The following is a 24,054-nucleotide window of genomic DNA, read 5'->3' as shown; positions in this document are numbered from 1 at the left end:
TCAAAGATGGGGGGCCTCAACGCCCCATGTTCACCGGAGACGGCGCTGGCACCGCCCCGGCTGGGCGAGGGGGCGAGGGGCCACGGAAACGCTCAACTAAGGCTTTTCCAGTATTAATCACTCAGTCAATCACGAGCGCCGGCATCGCTGACCAGCTGTCTTCAAAGATCCTAAATTTGTCATTCTGCTGATGGGCCCTCCTCCCCAGACTTGCTAATTCACTCCAACCATTATCCGCATTTGTCCACAGACGGCTTCCTACAGCCAGCAGCACGCGCGCCCCTGGGAACGTGGGCCTTGGACTGAATTTAGAGCTGCACAACTACCCACAACCGTTCTGGAAAGAAGCTGCATGTGTCATGCGCCCTTCCTCGCGGGCCTCACCCGCCAGAAGCGGCAACGGTGAAACGGACTTGTACTTTCACAGGAAGGGGATTTTCAAAGCTCGCGATGCATGCGTTCCAAACTCCGGGCTGCTCGCCCAACAGCGAGTCGGTGACCTCGCCGTGCCCGGCGTCGGGGCGCCCTCTGGCTGGGCCTCCCTGCGGGCCGGGGGGCTCGGTGCACAAGTAAGGGGTGGGCGCGCGCCCTCACTACCAGCTGACACAGCCGCACCCCCGCTACCCTAACGGCTTTCTGGGTTTACTCGCGCCCTCCCTCCGGGAAGCCTGTGCCACGTGCGGCCCGGGGCGTTTCCAAGACCGCACCTACTGCCCGCCCTTCTCAACCTCCGAGGGAGTCTGTGTATCCTTGCCAGTCCCCACCCCGGTTCCCTCCTCCTCGTACGCCGCGGGCTACTTTCCACACCTGCAAGTTCAAGGTCCCGAGGAGCCGGGAGCCGGAGCGGGCGGGAAACCGAGCGTCCGCGGCGGGCGCCCGGGCAGCAGGGCGCATGCTCACACAGCCCGCCCCGCCCCCTGCGCTGGAGGCCGCCGTGTGGCCCCGCCCACAGGCCCATGCTCCGCCCACTAGCCTCCAGCCGTTTGCCACTTCTGGAGAAAGAGAGCAAGGAAAGGGCCAAAGGCTTAGTTCTTCCCTCCTGCGCCTGTAGCTGTTCAGGGCCGGGGTCAGCTGCTCTGGCCCAGGTCGGCCTCCCAGGCCCCCGGATCCGAACACGAGGATCTTCCGTCCAAGTGTGGGTGCTTTCCTGCTCCTGTACTGTATACACGACAGTAATGCCTCCGGCCCCTGCTACCCTTCCTCCAATCCTGGTGAAGCCAGGGCACTGCAGCGTTGGGAAGCCCACTCCGTCCCCACTGTCACTGCCACAGTCGCACGGAGACAGTGTCTCCTGAGAGCAGCCTCAGAACCACCCCAGTGGCGTCGATCAAACAGGAGTGTCCCTGCATTGCCTCCCGGACCAGGAGCAGCTGGGCGGGGCCAGGGCATTCTTTAATTTTTTTTTTAATGTTTTTTATTTCTAGGAGAGAGAGAGAGAGAGAGAGAGAGAGCGTGAGCAGGGGAGGGTCAGAGAGAGAGGGAGTCACAGACTGAAACAGGCTCCAGGCTCTGAGCCGGCAGTCAGCACAGAGCCCGACGTGGGGCCCGAACCCACGAACCGCGGGATCATGACCTAAGCGAAAGTCGGACGCTTAACCGACTAAGCCACCCAGGGGCCCCGGGGCCAGGGCATTCTAGGGCGCCGGAGAAGCCGGCCAGCAGGCTGGAGGCGGGGGCGGGGGGTAGGAGCCGGGAAGAGGCATTCTGCCCACGCTGAGCCTCCAACAGATGCAGGCAGCCACCACTCATTTGAGCAGCTTTTCTGCTGTCCAGCACTGGAGTGGGTCCCGTAGAAGATGCAGAGACGGGGGGAGCAGCCTTTTTTCCTCGAGAAGCACACAATCTAATGCTTGGATATTTGAATCAGACAGGCAAAAAGCATCATCATTAGCTGCTGAGCTGTCTAACCCCTCGGTGGCTTTCCCCCTCCAATCAAGTCCTGGGTATGGAGACGGTCAAAGGCTAAAAGCTAGCGAGGTAGTAACCCACTGGCTTCATGCTTGCTGGAAACAAATGTAAAAGAAACATGTGATAAATAGATGACACCATTAAGGCTTAAAGGCAACAAAGGCGCCAGGAGTGGCCTTTCTCCATGTGGTCCCTTGCCCTGTGCTTTGATCAAATGGGAAAACAGTCCTATGGACTGATGGCTTCAGTATGTGTTTCTGGGCTCCCAGAAAGAGGTGGCTGCCTGATCCAGAGCTATGGGCTGAGCCAGACCCTGCTCTCAGAGCACAAAATGCCAGCCATGCGCCGGCCACACTGGGTTACAGCCTAGACCCTCTGGAGTCCCCCGGAGCTCCAGCTCTGTTGGCCTGTTTTGCAAACCATAGGCTTCGGATCCCTGCGGCAATTACATGAGAGTGCCCAGGCCCCACCCGGCCTGGCTGAATCAAGTCCCTGGGCGTGAGCTGGGCATCAGGGCAGGAAACTGCTGCCTGGATTGTGCGGCAGAACACCACGGATCTGAGGAGTCAGGGCCTCGGGAGGGCCCTGCCTTCCCTCAGCGAGGCCAAAGGCCCCACTAGCTTTGCCTGAACACTCCAGGCAGTCAATCCTGGGGTGCTTTTCTCCCTTTAAAAGATACGTTGTTTGGGGTCAGCATCTACTCCGGCACTCCATGAGCAGCAACAACAAAGTCCATCACAAGCTCAGAAAAGGTAAAAACAACAATAACAGCAAACCTAAACCCACATTTGTTAAAAGACAGACAGAAAGAAAGGTAAAAGAAAGAAACCTAGGATTTAGACCAAAGGGATTTTGTTAAGGAAACATATTTCAGTAGCAGCTCTCTCAAGGCCTATTATGAATATTGGGAAGACACTGCTTTTATAATTAAAAGGTTATTTGGGGGGACAGCCTTCCCCAAACACTGTGCAACCCCCTGCCTATATTCTGTTCATGGGTATTTCATTGCCGTCACCTAGAAGAACCATCTTGGGGTGTCCAAGGACACAGAAGTTGTCTAGTATTTTCCATGCTGATAATTGCTCTCATTTTTGTATTTCTAAGTGCACGTGTTCAGCCACCACCACCAACAATGGCTTATCCGGAGCCCTGTGCTTATTCTTCCACAGTGATTATCTAACCCCCATTTTACAGATGAGACACTGAAGCTAAGATGTTCAATCAACGTGCACAAAGCCATACAGGAAGTGGTCAAACTTGGAGGCACATCTAGGCAGGGCCCAGGTGTCTTTTGTTTTTTAAGTGTATTTATTTTGAGAGAGAGAGAGGGGGAAAAAAAATCACAAGCAGGCGCCATGCTGTCAGGGCAGAGCCCAATGTGGAGCTCAATCCCATGGACCATGGGATCATGACCTGAGCCGAAATCAAGAGTCAGACACTGAACCGACTGAGCCCCCCAGCGCCCCAGGGTCCTGGTGTTCTTTAACTATTGTTAATGGATGGTCGATTCACTGAGTGATTTCCGCAAGCCAATCAACCCTTGGCAAGCAAGATACTGGGAATATCAAGAATTACAACCGGTCCCTGCCTTCAGGGGGCCTCCCGGCCAATTCTGGAGAGAACAGCTAGAAATGAAAAGGTGCTGCCCTGGGAGCAGGACAGCGAGTGGGCACCCAGCAAGTGCGGGGCCGAGGGGGCTTGTGCCCAGCAAGGAAACAGATCATCATCTATTGAGCGCCGGCTATGGGCCAGGTGCTGCGCTAAGTGCCTACAATCCCTCCGGTGGAAACTCGTTATCTGTGCTTTAAGGAGGAGGAAACGCAGGTACAAAAGGATACACAGCTGGTTGGGGCCACTCAGCCAGCACGTCAGGACGTGAAAAGAAGAATGGGGGTTGTCTGGGAGGGGCAGGGGGCTCCCCCCACCCCCATGAGAAGGGAGGCTGCAAAGGCCATGCTGTTTGGGAACCGTGAGCTGGGCAGTGTGGCTCACAGCCTGCAGGCCACTCACAGGGCTGGCCCCGGCCAAGCTCTGCGGCCAAACTAACATACGAACCTGGTCGTCTGGGCAGTGGTGGTGTCCTTCACTGGGAGAGAGGATGGGAGGAGGGACAGGCCTGCAGTGGGGGCTCTAGAACCAGGGGGAGGCACCTGGGAGACGCCCCCCACCCTCCCACCCCCAGCAGTTGAGGCCTGGGGTCTGGGACAGCTCTGGCTGATCTCCGGCTGGATTTCAGGCCAAACCTGCTGAGAGGCAAGGCCATGAACTCGGGGCAAGATCCACCCAGGGAAGCCTGCAGAGATTTTCAAGTTGGTTAAAAATACAGGTACTGGGGGGCGCCTGGGTGGCATAGTCGGTTGAGCGTCCGACTTTCGCTTAGGTCATGATCTCGCGGTTCGTGGGTTCGAGCCCCGCGTCGGGCTCTGTGCTGACAGCCAGCTCAGAGCCTGGAGCCTGTTTCAGTCTGTGACTCCCTCTCTCTCTGACCCTCCCCTGCTCATGCTCTCTCTCTCCCAGAAATAAATAAAACATTAAAAAAAAATTTTTTTTAAATACAGGTACTGGGTGGCTCTGTCGGTTAAGCATCTGACTCTTGATTTTGGCCCAGGTCACAAGCTCCTGGTTTGTGGGTTCAAGCCCTACATAGGGCTCAGCACCAACATCACACAGCCTGCTTGGGATTCTCTCTCCCTCCCCAGCCCCTCAAACTAAATAAATAAACCTTAAAAAAAATACAGGTATCCAAGCCCCCCACGAGCTTCCTGGCTGAGCACATCTGCCAGTGAGAGAGCAGTGCAGGGCCTTGATGACCAGCCTCACTTTATGGGCCAGCAGGCACGGAGACAGAAGATGGGCAGGACAGGAGAACCTGGGGTTTAGCGGGCAAGGGGGCCTTCCCGGAGGAAGAGGGGGCCTTGGCTGTGGAATGGGCTGTGGACGTGCCCGCCCACGGCCACCTGCCCCGTCGGCAGGGAGGGTGGTGGAAGCCTGATCATAGGGAAGGCAGAGGGGAGACTATTCGGGAGAGGGGCTTCGCGGAGGGCAAGGGCCCAGAGGGTTGCAGAGGTTGGAAGGGGCTTGAGCCTGTGGCAGGGAGGCCGCAGGAGAGGCAGGGGTTCCTCCAGGCCAGAGAGCTGGGCCTCCAAGGCGGGAAGGCACCCTCCACAGAGGCTGGGACCCTCCTCCCCGGGGCAAGAAGGCAGACAGGTGAGCGGGGGACGCACCTGCCCAGCAGCCTTCATGCTCGGCCCCAGTCAGAGAGCCTGTTTGTTGAGAAAAGCAGCCAGGTGACAGCGTGCTTCCTGGGGGGCTGGCATGGACGATGAGGCACTGGCCAGGGGCGGGCTGCCAAGGGCCAGTCAGGGGGAGCGCCTTCTGACGGAGACCCGGGCACCCTGACTTACCCTTTGGTCTTCTCGCCCCTTCCCGGCCCTGCAGGGGCTCCTGATCTCCAGCCACCCAGACACCTGGCTGCCCTACCTCTTATGTTCTTGGCCCTGGAGGTCTCTAGGGCCTGGACAGGACCCCTCGGATCTTCACAGGGCTGAGCGTTCTCAATGCCCGTGTCTCAGCTTCACGGTCATTCGGAGAGGCTGCTATTTCTCCCTCTGCCTGGCTCCCCTGTTTGGGGGCTTCCTGCACAAGGCAGAGGTAACCGGAGGAGGGAGAGGGGGTGGGGGGGCCTTACCAGGCCTGCTTCGGAGCCTGCCTCCAGCCGGCCTGCGAGAAGGAGCCCCCGACAGCCTGCAAACCACACGCAGGCTCCCCACTCGGACGGAGAGGCGAAGCCTCAGATTCCGGAGCCCAGTCCCTAACTTGCACCGTCTTACCCAGCGCCTGCACCTCCTCTCTGGACGCGGCAGCTATTCCGTCCCTCCCAGGTGCCCCCCCCTCCCCGGCACTGGGCTGTTATGGTACCCAGGGAGCCTCCTGGTGAGGCAACCGGTGCCCACCTACCCCTGAGGGCAGAGAGGAAGGCCCCTCCCAGCCACTCTGCGCCCCAGGCTGGGCTCTCCATCCTGATCGCAGGGGCCCATTTCCTTAAGGCCCTGCTGGTGCCCAGCCACCAGCACTGGGCAGAAGCGGGGCTTGCTGGGGAGAAGAGCGGCTGCACCTCTGTGGGCAGAGGCCTCAGCACGTGCACCGGCTCCAGGTGCAAACGCACAGGTGGGTGGGGCCGCAGTTACCATGGGAACCAGCGGGCCTGGGTTTGTGAAGCCCAGGATGCAGATCTGATCCAAGGGGGCTGCACCCCCTCTACTGATCCAACAGCGATCCCCTCCGCCACACCCCGAAGGCGTGATCAGAACCAACATTTTTTTTTTTTCTAAATATGCAAGACTTCAGGATAAGATGGAGCAAGTGGTAAAATACAAAACAACTTTATAGAGCTGAGTGGGCCGGGGGAAGAGATCTTATGCAAAACAGAAGCCGTGCAAGCTGCCAGCTCTGGTCCTGTGCTTCAGACACTCGTTTGCCATGAATACTGTGAAAGCGAGTGAATACATATATTTAAATTTTTTTATGTTGTATGTGATACATACAAAATATATGCAGTGTATAAATACACGATGAGGTATAATAACCAAATGAACACTTGTGAACCTGGTACCAACACGATGGGGCTGCTTCCCATGTGGTTTTCTCCAGGCCGCCCCCCTTCCTCCTCCAGAGGAGCCAATAGCCCTAGAAATACACGTGTTCTTGATTAGAGGTGTGAGTTCCACTCAGTAGCTTCACCCAGGAGCTTCCTACCGACTACAGTGGGGTGTTTTCCCCCCTTTCTGTTTTTGTGTTGTTTTGCCCTTGGTTTGGGGGGCGTGTGGGTAAATGTTTTTTAACCTAAAATGTTTTCAGACTGGAACCCCTTCCTTTGGCCACGGGCTACAGCAAAGTTTTGCCCTCTCCTTTCTAGAGAAGGGTTCTCAAATGCTCGGACCCACAATTTCACTGGGACAGGGGCTTCCTCATGGAAATGAAGAACACTTTTCAACCAACATATGGATGTAAAAGGTGCAAATACTAGACTGTAAAGTACGCAATCACTCCCGGTGAGCGGTCCCTCTCACAAGAGCTAACGGTAGGTGTTAACTCTCATCTGCATTGTCTGGGGGGTAAGAAAAGCGAGGCACAGAAGTCAGCCATCTGCCTGAGCTCAGGCTGCCGGCCAGGATGACCAGGTCACAGTGTGTGTGTGTGTGTGTGTGTTTCTCTCATCGGTGGCCCACCTCTGGTTGCCTGGCTCCCAGGCCTCCTTGCCACCTCCTCTCTCGCCTTTTCTGTCCACAGGGCTCAGACCCCCGGCTCTGAAGACTGGCTCCTGAACTATCTGGTCTTTCTGCAGCTGGTCACACCGGTCCCCGCCGTGGTCCCATCCGCGGTTGTGGCTTGTCTACCACTGTCATTGAACTCAGGTTCCCTGAGGACAGGAGTGGGGTCTTGTTCAGCTCTCCATCTCCAGCACTCAGCAAGGTGCTTGCTGTATAGACTGTGCTGGGTGAATACATCAGAATGAACAAACGACTTACCAATGGACACTATTTACACCAAAGAGACCTGTAATTCCTTATCTGTAGTATAAGCAAGGCTTCAGCTGTAATAACTTTGAAAGGGCATAAAATATACATTAGATAATTTGAAGTATGCTACCAAAATTTGCCACTCACTTAAAAGATTCTAGAATAGATGAGTGCCGGCTGCACTTGGATGCGGAGACGCAGCTTCAAAATCCAACCACAAACTACCTATTCCGCTCGGGCAAAAGGCTTGATCTCAGACTGAGGTTCTCCATTTCTAAAACTGACCTCCTGAATAGCAACTCTGCGGGGGGAGGGCAGCAGTGTAGTTTTCCTAAGCCCTCTGGGTGACTCTGGTGCATTCTCGACTGTAAGAACCACTCTCATGCGATCATTCACAATACTCCTCACACATCCAACATGAGCTCTCGTGGAGAAAAAGTTCTTCCCCTGGCTCCAGCTCTGATCATCGAAGCAGCCCACTGTCCAAACGAAAAGCATCATGGTCTACTCCCAGGCCTGGACGTCAGGCATAAGATCAGCAAAGCAACGTGGTCACACTGAGTGTCAGTTTCCTCACACGTGAAATAGGGGGTCAGCAAACTTCACACCCCCAGGCCACACCCCGCCCTGTCCCACTGCCTGTTTTTGTACAATCTGCAAGTTAAGGATGCTTTTTATATTTTTAAATGATGAATAAAAAAGAAAAAGAATACTTTGTGATGTGAGCGGTCCATGACATTCACTTTCAGTCCCTGAAATACACTTTGAAACACAGCTATGCTCTTCCTTCACGTATCGCCCGTGACCGCTTTGCCCTGTAACAGCCGAGTCGAGGAGACGCCACGGAGCCTAAAATGTTGACGGCTTGACCCGTCAGAGAGAAAGTTTGCCAGGCACGGGGCTTGCAGGATGACAGGTCTCCTCCAGCTCCACCCGCCCATGGTGCTGTGACCCACACAATCTCACTGCAGTCCCGCCCTCAGACCCTGCGGTCCGCTCTAGTCCTGATAATGCGGTTGCCCAAGCTGAAGTCTGAAAACCCAATTACCCTAACAACTTGCTCTAGGGAGTCAATTTCAGCGACTAAGCCATATTAATGAAAAGTTGAACACTTTTCCCCAGTGCTTGAAAACCGCTTGCCATAGTTTATGTCATCCTATCTCATTAACGTCCGTGGTCGCACGGAGTCAGCGAGAATAAGCCACGTTTAGGCATCTGGAACCTATTCCAGCCGGTTACCCTCACTTAGAACAGGAAGGCCGCTTCAAGGGCTGCTTTGCCATTTAAATTTCCTTTGCCCAAATCCAGCCTGTTCGGCGGGGATTGTAATTGAGTAATTCATTCTAAAGAGCAAGCCATTCTGGGGAGAGTTCACCTTTCCAGCAAAGGAAATGTACGTTCCTGCACCACCCCTTTAATTTTTCTTTCTTTCAAACTTCCAATCAGCCGAAGCAGGGGTGGGGGTGGAGAGCTGCTAAGGGGCAGCGACTGAGGAAAGACCCTGCTCTTCTCTGCAAAAGGATCACCTGATGAGGTCATGTGAGCGCCGAGGGGCCCCTCAGAGGTCATCCAGTCCAGCCCATGAGGGCGAATCTGAGGTTGATGGTCACACAACTTGTGTGTAGTAAATCTAAGACCGAAACCCGTGTCTCTTGACTCCAAAGCCAGTGCTCTTAGAAGCATTTCAGAATCCTTTGGAAAAAGACCTCACTTCTATTTCATACTTAAAAAAAAAAAAAAAAAGATTTTATGCAAGGACCTTGAGAAAGGTGACCCCCTGGGGGACCCAGTGGGGGCGGCAGCAGAGTCATTTTCTGAGGGGGGAGCCCCTAGGCCAGTACTCCACCTGGCTCAGGGGAAACAGCCAGCTCTGGCTCTGCTTTTGCTCCTTTTTAAACTTTGCTCCTTTTGGGGCGCCTGGGGGGCTTAGTCAGTTGAGCATCTGACTTCGGCTCAGGTCATGATCTCGTGGTTCATGGGTTCGAGCCCCATGTCGGGCTATGTGCTGACAGCTCAAAGCCTGGAGCCTGCTTTGGATTCTGTGTCTCCCTCTCTCTCTCTGACCCTCCCCCCACTCATGCTCTGTCTCAAAAATAAATAAACTATTAAAAAAAAGAAAAATTTTAAACTTTGCTCCTTTTTAAACTGCCACTTCGCTGCCAACTGACAGTTCTGAGAAGGACAATAAAAACATGGCACCGATTGCCCTAAAAGGTGCAAAGCCCCATTTCTGTTATCTTGTCCCCGACCAGTGTGCGGACTCCCCGGTCTGGACGCCACACTGAGTCTGGACTGGTGCTGGCCCGGAGGAGGCAGACGCGGGAGGCCCGGGGCTCCAGAGGCGCATCTGGGGAGCTCGCTGGGGGCTGGTTCCCCAGGCCTCCGCACCCCCGGGGCCTTGGGCCGTGTCACCTGGCACTCTCACAGACCAGCTGCTTAAGACAGGCTGGAAATGAGCCTCAGCTTCAGCACAGAACACCGGGAACATCTGCTGCATCACTGCCTTGTCATCCGAGAGAGCAAGCGCCTTGTGACACGGGCCGAGCTCCTGAGCCCCTGAGGGCCTGGCAGCGGGAGAGGAGCCTGCAGCCAGGGAACAGGAGGGGCAGAGCCGAGGTGTCCAGAACCTTAAACTCTAAAGAACCCAGGAGACCGCATGCCTCAGTCGCGGTCACCTGTAGCTCAGTCTTTTCAAAGCAGAAGCAGTCATGGGGGGCACAGGTGGACCGTGCGGTAGGGACCAGCACGGAGGAATGAAGCCGCTCGGATCTCACGGTTTCTGCAGAGTAGAGTCCAGGCCACCACACCTGGCTTGAGGCCGCTGAGCAGCACGGGCAGAACCCCGCCTCCATGCCTCTCCTACCACCCCTACCTAAAGCTCCACTGAACCATCCTCTTTTTAAAAAGTATTTACTTTAGGGGGTGTGCCTGGGTGGCTCTGTTGGGTAAGCATCCGACTCTTGATTGTGGCTCAGGTCAAGATCTCACGGTTAGTGGGTTTGAGACCCGAGTCGGGCTCTGTGTGCTGACAGCTCAGAGCCTGGAGCCTGCTTCAGATTCCATGTCTCCCTCTCTCTCTGACCCTCCCCCCCCAACAATAAACACTGAAAAAAATTTTTTTTCAACAAAAAATAAAAACCAAATCAAAACTATTTGGAAATATCAGTTACAAAAAGTTGTAAGAATAGTACAAAGAATACCCACATACCTTTTATCCAAATTTACCTCTTATTTAAACCCATTTATTATTCTCTCTTTCTCGCCGCCCCCTGCGCGTACCCATGCGCACAAACACACACAAGCATACATATGTATATGTATATTTTTTTTACTGTTTTCGGAGCCATCTCACAGTAAGTTGTGTGCACCCAGTCTTCAGTGTGTACATCCCGGTGATAATGACACTCCCACGTACCACAGTATATTATCAACTACAGTGAAGTCGAACAGTAACAGAATACCCTTATCTAACCCACTGAATTCTAATTTTGTCAACTGACCGAAAAAGGTCCCTTTTCCTCCCTACAGAAAAGATCCTCTGCACTTAGACAGCACATCTGTTTAGTAACCTTTATCTGCAACAACGAAAAGATCAGTTTTATTCTGACGAATACTATCTGCAACGAGCGCAAGGACGGTCTTATAAGCGGGCCTGGAACTGTCCGCAGCGGAGGCTCTGCGGGGGGTGCTGTTAGCAGGGGGAGTCGGGGGCTCCCAGGCCCTCAGGCCTTCCGGGAGGGGCCCTGGACCGGGTCCACACTACAGCCAGCGCTCTGTCTCCTTCGTGGCCGACCGTCCTGGAGGCCGGCAAACTGGCCACAGAGGTGTGACCGGGTCCGAGCGAGCCCCCGGCAGCTCCGCAACCAGATCCAATCACTGCGGCTCGCGGCCCGGCCCACATCTTAATTAGGTTTTAATGCAAGTGATTTGATAAGTACTCCTGGCCATCCACTACAGAGCTGTCAGTGCTGAAAGCTTTTTATTTAGCTCCTTTTCCGTCTACAGTCTATACCGAGGCAGCCTCCCCGCTGACCCTTGTCAAAGAACCCCATCTGCTGGTTGCCACGGTAACTGAAGGCGACCAATTGAGCTGAACAGAGTGACTCAGAAATAAAATCTGCAGCCAAAGGAATTCTGCTAAGAGTAATAAATCATTTAGTAAAAGGGGGTCCTCCGCACAGGGATGGGCGCGGGGACGCACGGCGGCCGCTCGTGCAGCTCAGCTCGCAGGGCGGACAGGGGCCTGCGCGCCGCGTTTGCAGGGGCCCCGGCGGCACGACCCTCCTGTCCTCGCCCAGGTCCACGCCCGTCGTGGGGGGAGAAGGGCCCGATTAAATCACCACCTTCGGGCCTGGGCTGTGAAATTTTGCATTTTAAAAGTGGCAAGGGAACCAGCCTCGGCTTCCAACGCGCCTTACTCTACTTTGTGGAAGGAGCGCAGGGAAACAGGGAGCCGCTGGCTCGGGAAAGCACCCCGGGGCGCGTCGGGAAGGCCGCCTCCGCCTCCCCGGCGTCAATCACCCAGAGGTGCTGCTCGCAGGGGCCGAGTTCGCGCCCCAGGCGCGCAGCCCTTGAGAGAGCAGGGGAGACACGGCCGGTGCAGAGGGCAGGCAGGTGTCGCCACGTGACGGGGGAGAGGGGCAGGGTCCCAACAGAGCAAAGCGGGCGACCTTCCTCACTTAGGGGTTCCTGAATGCGAGGGGCCTCCCGGGGGCTGCGAGTGGGGCCCCAGCGGTGGGCTCGGCGCTCGACCCCCACGGCTCCGGTCAGGCCCACGCCTGGTGAGCTCCTGCGGCGGAGACCGGGAACCCCCATGGGCAGCAGAGCCCAGATTTGGGAAGAACCCCAGGCTTGCCAAGTCCCCCATGCGGCATTCACTGCCTCTAGGCCGCGTCCCGGGTTTGGGATGCAGCAGCCGCCCTGCCCGCCCATGACAATAGGCCGAGAGGGGCTCCAGGACCAGCAGCTGGGCCTGGTGTGGGGGTGGGGGGTGGGGCAGGGGGCTGGGGGACCCCGCAGAGCAGCATTTTAAGAGGTGTGGGTGCAGAATACGGCCGTCTTCCCGGGCCCTGACCTGAGCTCCCGGCAATGGGAGGACCCGGCACTCAACCGTCCCAGAGACAATTTTCCTGCTTTGGAGACGAGCAGCTGCCGGGCAGAAGGTAGTGGTCATCCCCCCCGCCCCCCTTCCCTGGACGCCTCCAATGAAAGGCGTCGTCTCAGAGCTGCAGAGAACATCCCGTCGACGCGAGCGGGGAGCGGTCGTGCGTGCCCGGGACGCGCCCCGGAGCGGCCGCCCCTCCCGCCGCGCGCGGGCCACTGCGGAGCGCGCCCGCCGCGCCCCTGCACCTGCTCTCGGGCCGCCCCGCCCGGCCTCGGCCCCGCCCCCCGCGCGCCCCGCCCCCCCCCCGACCGCGCGGCCCCCCGCCCTCCCCGACCTCCGCGCCGCGCAGCGGCTGCCCGCGGGAGGGGTCCCGGGGCGGCCCCGCACCTGCCGGGCGGCGGGGCGGCCCCGGGCTGGGGCGGAAGGGGAGGATTAAGCCGACGCGGCGGTCGGGGAGAGACAGGGCGAAGGCCTCATTAACTCCGAGCTCAGGTCCCGCCTCGTTCCCCAGGGGAGCAGGGCCGGAAAGTTTGGTTTCCTCGCGATGGGGAAGGGGCGGCGTGGTCGCTCCTGGCATTTCTGACCTTTTAACTCGTTATGTGTAAAGCAAACATTCATCGTTTGTTGATGATCCCGGAGCACTCAGATTTTAAGTAAACGGGGAAATCTTGGCTAACAGGCCGAGGTACTATTACGGCCCAAATTCGGTTTCTAGGTTAGTGACTGAGTTTCTCCGGTGACTCAGCTGAAAGTGACAAGCACCTGAAGACCTCAAAGAAATGAGAGTTAAAAGGTGCTGGATGTGGCCTGGCTTCATCCGCCCCCCCCCCACCCCCCATTACGGTCCAGAAACCCAGCCGGTTTTCATGACCCCTCCTGCAATGAGCCCTGAGAACAGGGCTTTCTGGTTCGTACAAATATTCTAAGCCTGAGGACCCTTCATGGCTCAGTTGTTCATACTTAAGTTCCCTCTGCCTCCTTCCAAAGTTATGCTAGTTTCACCTCTCAACAACACTTCCACTCTTTGTCTGCGCTCTCTCTCAAATTCTCCTCCATCCTTCCACTCCGGATACTCTTGAACTTTTGCACACGCTGCCAGTTTGAGCCTGCACGGAATAATCAGTGTATTAATTCCACTCGGAGAGAGTGAGGTTTTTCAAACACAATCTGCGCAACCTGAACTCTTTCCTTCAGAAACACTTTGCCTTTAAAAAGAAACTCCCAGCATGAACCTCATAAGAAGCGACATGTAACAGACAGTGCATGTGGCGCTGGGCATGCAGCTCGGAATTAAAAGAGAATTTTTTACTTTGTTTCTTCAGTGCCATGTGCATAATGTACATGTGGACGAAACTGACATCAGACATTTAAAGCAAAAAAAAAAGGGGGGGTGGGGGAGGGGGATGTGATGGTGGCGGGAAAGAAAGAAAATGTGTTGATAAAAACAGTAACTTCTGGTAGTCTACATTTTTCAGTTACTGTCTTAATTAAGAATGTTAGGAAATATGTTGCAGTTTAATTGCATTGTTTCAAGAAATTCTAATGCTGACAAATTTGGGACCATGTACATTTGGATGGTAAAAGGGATTAAAGTGGTAATTTCTTCCAATTGGGAGATAAAAATCAAAATTATACTTCTCCCCGTGCCCCCCCACCCCTACCTCAGAGCGTACATTAATTAGGCCTACACTTAAGGTGTTCAGCATGAAATAAGCCCTGGTGGGGGGTGGGGCAAAGGAATGTGTTTTTAACCTGGGTCTATGAAATACGAATAATTTTTTAAATTGTTTTAATGTTTACTTATTTTTGAGAAAGACGGATTGAGAGTGGGAGGGGGAGGGAAAGACAAAGAGGGACACAGAATCCAAAGCAGGCTCCAGGCACAGAGCCCAAAGGGCGATTGAACTCACGAACTGTGAGATCATGACCTGAACAGAAGTCGGGTGCTCAACCGACTGAGCCACTCAGGTGCCTCACAAATAATTTTTTTAATATAAAGAATTCACAAAAATGAAATAGTACCTCATCTGAAATTTCTGGGTGACAGTGGTATCCTTGCAGAAAAGATTTATTTATGAAAGAAATTGGTAATGATCTCCAAATGATTCTCAGATGACTTCGTGTCCAACAGTGAAAATCCTCTGCCTCAGCCAGAAGTACATAAAAATGATGACAGTCTGAAGACATGTTCCAATTTCGAGACGCTGTGCTCCCTCCCACTGCAGCCCAGTCCTCTACATTTCATTTCTTGGGCGGGGGGGGGGGGGTTGCAGTTGCATCATTACAGCAAAATAAACTAGCCTGTATGTTCTCTGCTCAAAGTACCTTTGATAGAAGTTGTGGTAGACATGGTGGCTTCCTATTTCCTACTCTTGACCAGAGCTTACTCATTTTTAACCTGAGGGCTCACTTCTTATTCTCTCCCATTCTCTGGGACAGTTGGACTCACTGCCTGTGATCGGGGGGTGGCACCTCAAACCCTAAAGGAGGTGTTGCTGTTCAGTGCTCTGTACTCCCATGGCGTGCAGCACAAACCAGACACCCACCAGAGACTCCCACTGACCCGATTGGCTGCTGGTGTGATAAGTTGGCTGCTGGTGTGATAAGTTGGTCAGATAAATCAACCAGTTCTTTCACTGAATCAGCTACTCATTGCGCCTCCCATGGACCATAATGTGTGATGCATCATGGCACCCAATATATCATGGCGCCCGGGAGTGGGTCACCCATCCCCTTGAGGAGGCAGACCCAACTCACTAGCAGCTAAAGACATTGCACTGTATATGCGGCGGCCCTGAACTGACCACAGAGAAAGATGTTTGCCCCACAAATGCAGCTGAAATGTCTAAAGAGCTTGGCCAAGACTACAGCTCCAGAGATTTGCTGGGGCTGGGAGGTGTCCCTTCTGCCCCAGTCTCTCAAAACAAGAACGGACAGAGAACAGGAGCCCAGATGAAATACTGCCAGCACACTGACAGAATCGCAGTGTCTCAAGTCTTAAACTTACATTTGCCTTTTGTATCGGGGAGTGGAGTCCTGAGGTCTCTCACACTGCTCAGTTAATGGCATGTGGTACCCACAAGACCAAAGTATTCACTGCTGTGGAATTAGTACATTTTTTTTAAGTGGCACACGTGAGATCCAAAATAGTGAAGGGACACATCACTTAGGTGCTCAACACGTGGGATCGCATAAAACTCTGAGCTGACCCACTAAGGGATGAAAGATTTTCCATCTCTCGGGGTTTCTGGGAATTGTGGTGACACAACACCTCCCCAGAAAAGACAGCACCGAGCTGTGCCCGGACCCCTGCGGAGGCCGCGGGAGGGGATGTGTAACAGGACCCGGGCTGGCGTTCACTTCCAGGTTTCACTTCCAGGTCGGAGGGAGAGGAGAGAGTTCGGGCAGCCGTCCAGGTTGGGAGAGCCCGGAGCGAAATTCTAAGTGGAAAAGTTCTGAGTCCATTCTGGGAGTTGGAAGAACACTAAAAGAGGAACAGGCGACACAGTGGGGGCGGGGGGGGTGAGTGGGGGGGGAGAAAAAAGGGAAGCAGTTCCCGCCCGAGGGCCGACTGCCTATCCAGCAGCGGCAAGGCTGTTCCTGGGCTCACAGGACCATTTGTTCCATTACACAATCTCCTGAAGCCATTTAGAGGGAGCTCAAACAACTGCCTGTACCAACACGACACATGGCTTCCCATCCCGACTCTTTGCTAATCCAGACGCTCTAACCATCTTTCTTTAAGATGCCATATGGTTGGCAGAAGCCTGTAGATCTAGCAGCACATCTGCTTGTAAGTTTCTCCTTCCCCTCCATCCCCCTAACAAAAGAGGGATTGGGAGACAGACCGAGCGGGCACGCAGGCGTACCTCTGCCCATATATAGTTCTTTCTTTTGAAGCCTGCTAACTAAACACAACTATTAAAGGGAGGATTGGGAATTACTCGGGGCTCGCTCATTTTTAACTCGGCAACATGGCGATTTATGTGCCCGTCGTGATTTAGAACAAGATTAGAAAAACAAAGGGTGGCTGGTCTCCTTTCTCCAAGAGCACGATTACTTGAAAACCACTTCAAAGCTCTCCCTCTGGGAACCCTCGTGAGGCTTTCTTGCCGCGGGAGAGGGACGGCACCCTTGCCTGAAGCTATTTCTCCTCTTCTTTTTGGTCAAGGAAGACAGACAGGCTGAGAAACTAGCAGATACCCAGAGCCTGCTTTGTTAGCAAGCACGGCGCGGCTGTATGCTAATGAGCCGGCACCGACACACTGCTTTTCCGTATGATGAGCAAAGATTGTTGACGCTGTTGAAATCCTGGCTCTCCTGGCCTGTGAGCCCACGGGCTGCCTCCTTGGAATCTGGCCCCCAGAAAGACAGGCTGCAAAAAAATAATACATTCGACTCTCCTGATGACTGAAATCTGGCCATTTGTAACTTGGAGCGGTGGGGGGGCGGGGGGAAGGGAGCAGGATTGGGGAAATATTCTAAAATGTTTTCTCAGGCCAGGAAGCCAAACTACAGGTGAAAATGATGGGTGTTTTCCAAACTAAAAGTTAAACCTGGTAGACACGTGTGTGTGATGGAGGCCAGGGCGCTGGGCTTCAGGAGCAAAAATCTGAAGGGTGGGGGTGGGGGCAGTTGGTCCTCGCCTCTGTAACATAGGGACAGCTGGGACATTCCCTCCGGACTGGGGCAGAGAGCCCTCTGCAGGTGGGACGGCCCCACCAGCGGCACCTCACGGTCACAGGTGAAAAGCCAAGTTTCTGATCCCCTGGTACGTGTGTTTGCTCCGTGTTGGTTGACCAGGCATCTTTTCCAAGTCCGTGCAAATGAGACAGTAAAAAGGCAAACCAGATATTCCATTGTTGCAAAAGTGGACCCTTTTTTCTTTCCGAAGTCAAAGAAGGGTGGAAAAGGAAGCTCCATCGTTTAAAATGCTGAGCTCATTAAGCGAAATAGCCCTTTACCTGCCTGGAAACTCTAAGACTCGAGTATTATTATTTTGATTTAATAGGTTGTGGAGACTGAGGCTTTGAAAGGGTAAAAAGCAGCAGCAGCAGCAGCAAAACTTCAGTAAAGCTGCAGTGAGGAAATGCCAAACCCCAGGGCACGTGGGTGGCTCAGTGAGTTAAGCATCCAACTTCAGCTCAGGTCATGATTTCATGGTTCCTGGGTTCAAGCCCCGTGTTAAGCTCTGTGCTGACAGCGTGGAGCCTGGGAGCCTGCTTTAGATTCTGTATCTCCCCTTCTCTCTGTCCCTCCCTCGCTTGTGCTCTCTCTCTCTCAAAAATAAACATAAAAATTTAAAACATAAAAAAAAAAAGGAACTGCCAAACCCCAAAGCCGTGTGGATCTCAAGAAGTCGGGTAGGCTCCAGGTGTTCAGGGACAATTCAGCACAGATACGCCCCCTCAGGACATGCCCAGGGGCCAGGCTGGCCACCTGAGCAGACCACTGTCAGCTGCTGAGCAATAACCTAGTTGAAATTAGTATGCCGGTGGGGGCACCAAACTGTAAATTCCATTTACTTATAATCTACAATATGATTAAAAAATTCATGTAACTGAAATGTAAAAACATAAATTCAAAAAAGCACTGAATATTATAATGTAAGTATTGGAATTTAGCCATTCGAAGAGTATGCCCTTCAAATTGTTCCCCTTGGGGACATGGGGACAGCATGTGTTTTCCAACCACGCGGCCACTGCCTAGATCTTGCCGACAGGTTCCTTCTTTCTGAAACCTCCTGCCTAGCCTCAGGCTTCATGGGTGGATACACGTCTAAGTCTGTAACTATGTGTCCAATGCATTTCACCAAAATCATACTCTTCCCCCCAAGGAAAGAGCGAACGCAGTCCCCCACTACCAAAAGTTACGCAGTCAAGCTTCCCACATTTGGTGAAATCGCAAGGGTCAGCACATCCAGAGTGTGATGGATAAGCCTCGCCCTGGGAAAACCACCTTCATGATCATGGACTCTCCCCTGCCAGCTACGTATAAAAATCATACTTTTTAATATAAAATACATGCAGTGTAAGTTATACTACCCAATGATTACTCAGACTAGATGCTGGGAACCTGATCCTGTTATCAACAGGAACAATAAACTGTTATTAACAATTGCTTTGTTACCACTGAGATGCAGCTATGTAGAATGACGACTTCGAATTAAAAAAAAAAATCTAGGTTGAAGTCTGAGAGTGGTCCCAGGCAAATTTTTCTAAGCCTGTTTCATTTCCAATCTAAATGATTCTACTGCCTCCCAGGACTATTTGGAGTTAGAGAGAGCGTGATAAGTGCCTGGCACTTAGAGATCCTCACTAAGTGAAAATACAATCATCATCATCATTATTATTTTTAATAAAGTGCTTCAGGGGTGCCCGGGGGGGTTCCGTCAGGTGAGCGTCGGACTCTTGATTTCGGCTCAGGTCATGAGCCGGAGATGAGATGGTCGAGATGGAGCCCTGTGTCAGGATTCTCTGCTTCGGGCTCTCTCTCCCTCTCTCTCTGCCCCTCCCCTGCTCATGCTGGCTTTCTCTGTCTCTTTCTCTCAAAATAAATAAATAAACATTAAAAAAAAAAAAGGTGCTTCAGAGCATATACACAGTGCTTCACGTCCACATATGAGTTCACCTAACTCTGAAAACAGCCCTGAAAATACGAAGTGCTTCTTCTTTCAAATGAATGAGGCAATTAAGAATCCATAATAACATAGCGAAAGCAATAAGCAGTATGAACTATTATTATTATTATTATTATTATTATTATTAATTGAGACTTTTCTATGTGCAGTTAACTGTGCGAAGGGTTTTTCCAGCCATTTGTAAGTCGTTAATAGCAACCTTTTAAAGAAGGCATTATGGTTACTAATGTGATCCTCATTTTAGAGACAAGAAAGTGAGGCTCAGAGGTGCCCCAACACCTTGCCTTATTTGCATAGTAAGTGGAGAGCTAGAACACAATCCCGGGTCAGTCATCTAACCCCATAACCCTGACAACGGCTATAAAACAGCGAAGACAGGACGGAAATCTGGTGCTCCTTTGTCTACACCACATTGTCCTTGGGTGGAACTTAACTAAAAGCAACTGGACATTTGACAAGGAAGTCTCCTGGCCAAAAAAGAAAAAAAAAGAAAAAATCTTTGTCCTCACCAAATGTCCAGGTATGCTAGTAAATTCTATAGGGTCCGTGGTTCAAGTACCGTGTGTTTATGCGCACTCACACAGAGCCTGAATGCTGGGTGCCCTCTCCAGCGTCGTGAAAAATTAGAGCAGCCTTCTTTAGAAGATGGCAGGACGTGACATATGCATTTGAATGCATCACACACACAAACACACCCCATCAGAGCTGTCATTATCTATTTGGAACCTCACATCACTGAAGTTGTCAGAAATTTCCTATCAAGAGAATAGTCTTTCAATAAAAGTTAACTATCAATAGAAGGCTTCTGAATCAAAATGATCTGCTGTGGACGCTAGGACATTTGGAGGCTGCCGATCAGATGCTGACGTGAAGCAAAGGGAGCTCAGGGCTCGTATGTGACTAAGCAGATAGCTCTCCCCACACAAAGCCCCGGGCTGTCCCCAAGACTCTCCCCTGGCTTCTGGGCAGTGGCACTCAGGGGCTGTAATCTGGGGTGGGTTTTTCTCGAGCCTCTGCTCTCTCCCTCCTCGCATCCCCCTCATCTGAGTAGACCTGGACTGACTTCCAAAATCACTGGGTCCCCGTCATGTCCAGGTTCCTAATTTCACCGCTGACTCCAACCCAGGTCAGAACAGAATAGGATTTTAACCAACCAACCAAACAAACAAACAAACAACCAAACAAATACCTTTGCTATCACTTTACTGCTTCCAAATTCATTAATCTTTGGTCACATTTCCGGTCAACAGTCAAAAGCAGTTTCCAGGAGGGTCTGAATGTAATAGACTGTGAACGGAGACATGTTACTTGGAATTTAGTATCGTATAAGCACAAAGGGCCCCACGCTTTCAAACTTAAAGGAGAGGAGTCTCAAAGGCCCCTCCAGAGTATTCTGGAATGCATCGTTAGGGGACAGCACTTCTGATCTGTCAGGGGTGGAGATCTGAATATTGACTGTCCCCACGAGAGTGCTCCCCAGAGGCAGACATTGTGAATGGTTTTGTCCTTCATTAGTTTCAAGGGCTGCAGTAGTCCTGGGTTATAGCATGAGAACAAAAATCCTGTTTCATTCTAACTTTGCTAAAGGTGTAGGGAAGACCTATTTAATGTTCACCTCCTGGAGCATAGGATGACCTCCGATGACAGTCTGTGCATGCTGTTCCCTGTGCTGAGCGCTTTGGCAATGCACACAGCTAACATTTATTGAGTACTTACTGTGTGCCAGGCGCTGCTCTGAACATTCATGTAATAATTCACGCAATCCTCTTAAGAACCCCATGAAATACATAACACAACTGTCATAATTTTATAGATGGAGATATTTAGGCCCACATTAAGTAGCTTGTCCCAAATCACGCAGCCCAGAAGTGGGCAGAGTGGGTATTTGAAGACGCACCACCTGGGTTCAGAAGGCACACTCTTAACTACCCTTCCCTGTGACGACTCTCTGAGACATTAAGTAGGAAAGGGTGTGATCCTCAGCCGACCAGTCATGGGAGTTTGGTGACATTCAGCCTCTCTCTACCCCAAACGTCTTCAAAGCAAAATGTAATTTTTTCCACACATGTCCTGCCTGTCCATCTCATAAGATCCTTAGGAGACTTCATTTTATATTTGTGTTCTCACTCCCATGATTCTCTGCTTTCTTTTTCCCATGAGCAAAGGTCTAGTGTAGGCCCATTGGGTGTAACCTCTTTGAGGGGAGGGTCAGTATCCAATACATTTCAGTAGACCCCATGGCAAGAGCTCACATTTGGTTATCTTCAACACAGCCTCAGAAATTGCCTCTTTGGATGCCAGTAGGGGCCCCTTTTGCTTTCCAATGGAAGAAGAGGGCATAGGTTTGTGCATCCTGCATTTGGCGTTTAAATGTCTTTTCCAAATGGTCTCAGATGAAATGAAAAGGCAGTGAAATCAGCCAGCCCCAGTGAGATATACAGGGACGGTCTGACCAGAAATAAACTAGGGAAAATCAAGTGGTAGCTTCTCTTCTGGAAGCCCCCAAGGTCAGCTGTGTCATCGGCTCAGAGTGCTCAGGGATTTTAAAGACACTGCCACAACGGAGTGAACACAGCTTTCGTGATGGAAGGGAGACAAGATTAGATATAAAACAGAAATACTGCCATTCCAGAGAGAGAAAATTGTTAATACAAATGAACAGCTGTTTGGGAAGAAAACATTATTTCCCCAAACCCAGACAAAGCTCTATTTATTACATTTCAGAGACACTTAAATTATAGTGTCTGAAAGCTATCCTATCGTGGGTTTATCTGTGACACCTAAATTATCCCCAAATCTGAAAGGTTAGGCCAAAATAAAGGCTTTACTGTGAGAAAGACTTCTAGAGAGAAAGTTCCTCTTTTTCCTCAAAGGAGCAGGTGAATAAATTCACTGTGTAGCATAGCCAAATGAGTACTAAATTCCAGCACTAAACTTTCTGGAAATGCAATGGAATATTAAATGCAAAATTCATTCCAAGATGCTAATGTATGCTATTTAAAAATCTAAATGCATAGTTCCCTGTTTCCATTGGTCTGTTTATATTCTTGTGTTCACATGGGTTCTCGACTGCACCCAGCTCCGGGCCTACCCCAAGGGCTCCCCAGAAGTCGTGGAATGTTTTCTGTGCTCGCTGTGGGGGCCTAGTCCTGTTCTGGAAGATGCTGGACATGGTATCAGCCCCTGACCCTCCCAGAGGAGACCAGGGCTCACTAACACCTTTCTCACTGACTAGCATGTGTCTGGCCGCCTCAAGGAATTTCTGGGAAGTAGACTGTCACACTCTGGTAAAATAATAAATACAAATTCATTCATTCACTCATTCATTCATTCATTCACTCATTTTGGCTAAGGGGGAAAAAAAGAAGAAAATCCTATTTGGTGGGGTCTAGGGAAGTTACACGATGGACCAAGTGACCAGATTAGGGGTCCACGGTGGCCTTGACTCAGTCCTTTTCACTCATCCCTCCAGTCAATTCAAATACAGCACAGGCTTTAGGCTCGACAGGAAACACAACCAAAACAACACCATAAAGAAGTCCACTAAAATCCGTAATCAGCTGTGATGCTTCCTCACCATGTGGTGACCTGACCGTGAACGCCACGGGGCCACCCAGGAGTCTCTATCACCTGACCTGAGACACGTGCTTCCCTCCTCTCATCGGCGCTGGGATCCGCTCTACCTTACTTCTGACACACCTCGTGGGGTGCAGTGTGGCTTCGTAAGTTAGTGAAGGCTTGAGAGTTTTCTAGGGAAAGGTGTTATGGTGTTATGTAAATACACAGTATTATTTTGTCTTTATTCCAGCATTACTGGTTTGAAATAGTTCAGTGTGTGTAAATATGTTTAATAATGTGTATTAATTAGATTTGTTTTCTTTTCTTTTTTTTTTTTTTGAAACTCCCTGGCATCTCAGCTAACTAAGTGGTAGTAGGCTTACTGGTGCAGGGAACGGCTAAGGACAGTCTCCGACAGCCATCCATTGGTCTCTGTCCCATTCAGATAAAATCCTAGCTAGGTGAACCTACTCATGGGTGTCGTCATTTACTTGAGCACAAGACAGAATCGCTAGGTGGTGACCCTCTCGTAAGAGGCAGACTCAAACGTTAAAGTTCACAGCACGCGACTAGCCCATCCCAGAGAATGGGACGAAGTAGGCACGCTCCCTGTAAGCAGTTGGTATGATGGAAAAGCCTAAGGGTGCAATGTTGGGGAAAAAAAAACAACCTTTTTTTTAAGTACCAGTAATACCACCACATGCTTTATACTGAAGTTTCCAAAAATAAATATTATTCTGAAGATCAAGTGTCAATCGGGGCCAGGTTAACCATTGACAGCCACTTCTGTTCCCCTCTATGAACAGCATTTTCTCCAACCCTGTCAGCAATGTAAGGTCAAGAGGATCTGACCATGGCACCCCGACTTTCTTCACAGGGTTCTGAATAAGGCTTATTGCCAGCCTTCTCTCTAGACAATAGCCACCTATGCCTGCTGGCAGTCACAGGAGCACTGAGAGCTCACACTTGTTGCATGGACAGGTACTTCCAGGAGACGCTGCTTTTTAAATATCCTGTGTGGGCATGTGTCCATGTGGCAGAATGGTCTTGTCTTCTTCCCCATCACAGATGGCAGAGAGTCCTCCCCATGAGAATGGAGTCAAAAGCATAGGTTCCAGAATTATCATAAAGATGGGGAGAAGGTATCAATGAATTACTGAAAAACTCACAGAACTCATCATATGCTGAGTTAGATGACTAGTGTTACCCTAGAGAACACTTTTTGTAATGTGTATTATTTTCTCCCTCCTAAGATAAAATTCTGCGCAGAGGCCCACACTGTGATTGGATTGTGCCGTACAGGCATCATAACAAGTGCCTGAGTC

The 24,054-nt window shown here is 51.8% G+C and overlaps 1 protein-coding gene and 1 non-coding gene across 4 annotated transcripts in view; both read right to left on the bottom strand.

The window, feature by feature from the left end:
• SDCCAG8 (SHH signaling and ciliogenesis regulator SDCCAG8) overlaps nt 1-24,054 on the bottom strand; it is a 255,856-nt gene that overhangs the window by 10,032 nt on the left and 221,770 nt on the right. The gene's annotated exons all lie outside the window — the stretch shown is intronic.
• Nucleotides 18,363-18,526, bottom strand: LOC120235285. The gene has a single exon (XR_005529362.1). It is a non-coding gene; the product is annotated as a U1 spliceosomal RNA (small nuclear RNA).

Source organism: Hyaena hyaena, unplaced genomic scaffold (genome assembly GCF_003009895.1).
Source record: "Hyaena hyaena isolate Hyena2069 unplaced genomic scaffold, ASM300989v1 scaffold_127, whole genome shotgun sequence".
NCBI lineage: Eukaryota > Metazoa > Chordata > Mammalia > Carnivora > Hyaenidae > Hyaena > Hyaena hyaena.
This window is presented reverse-complemented; position numbering and strand designations above follow the sequence as displayed.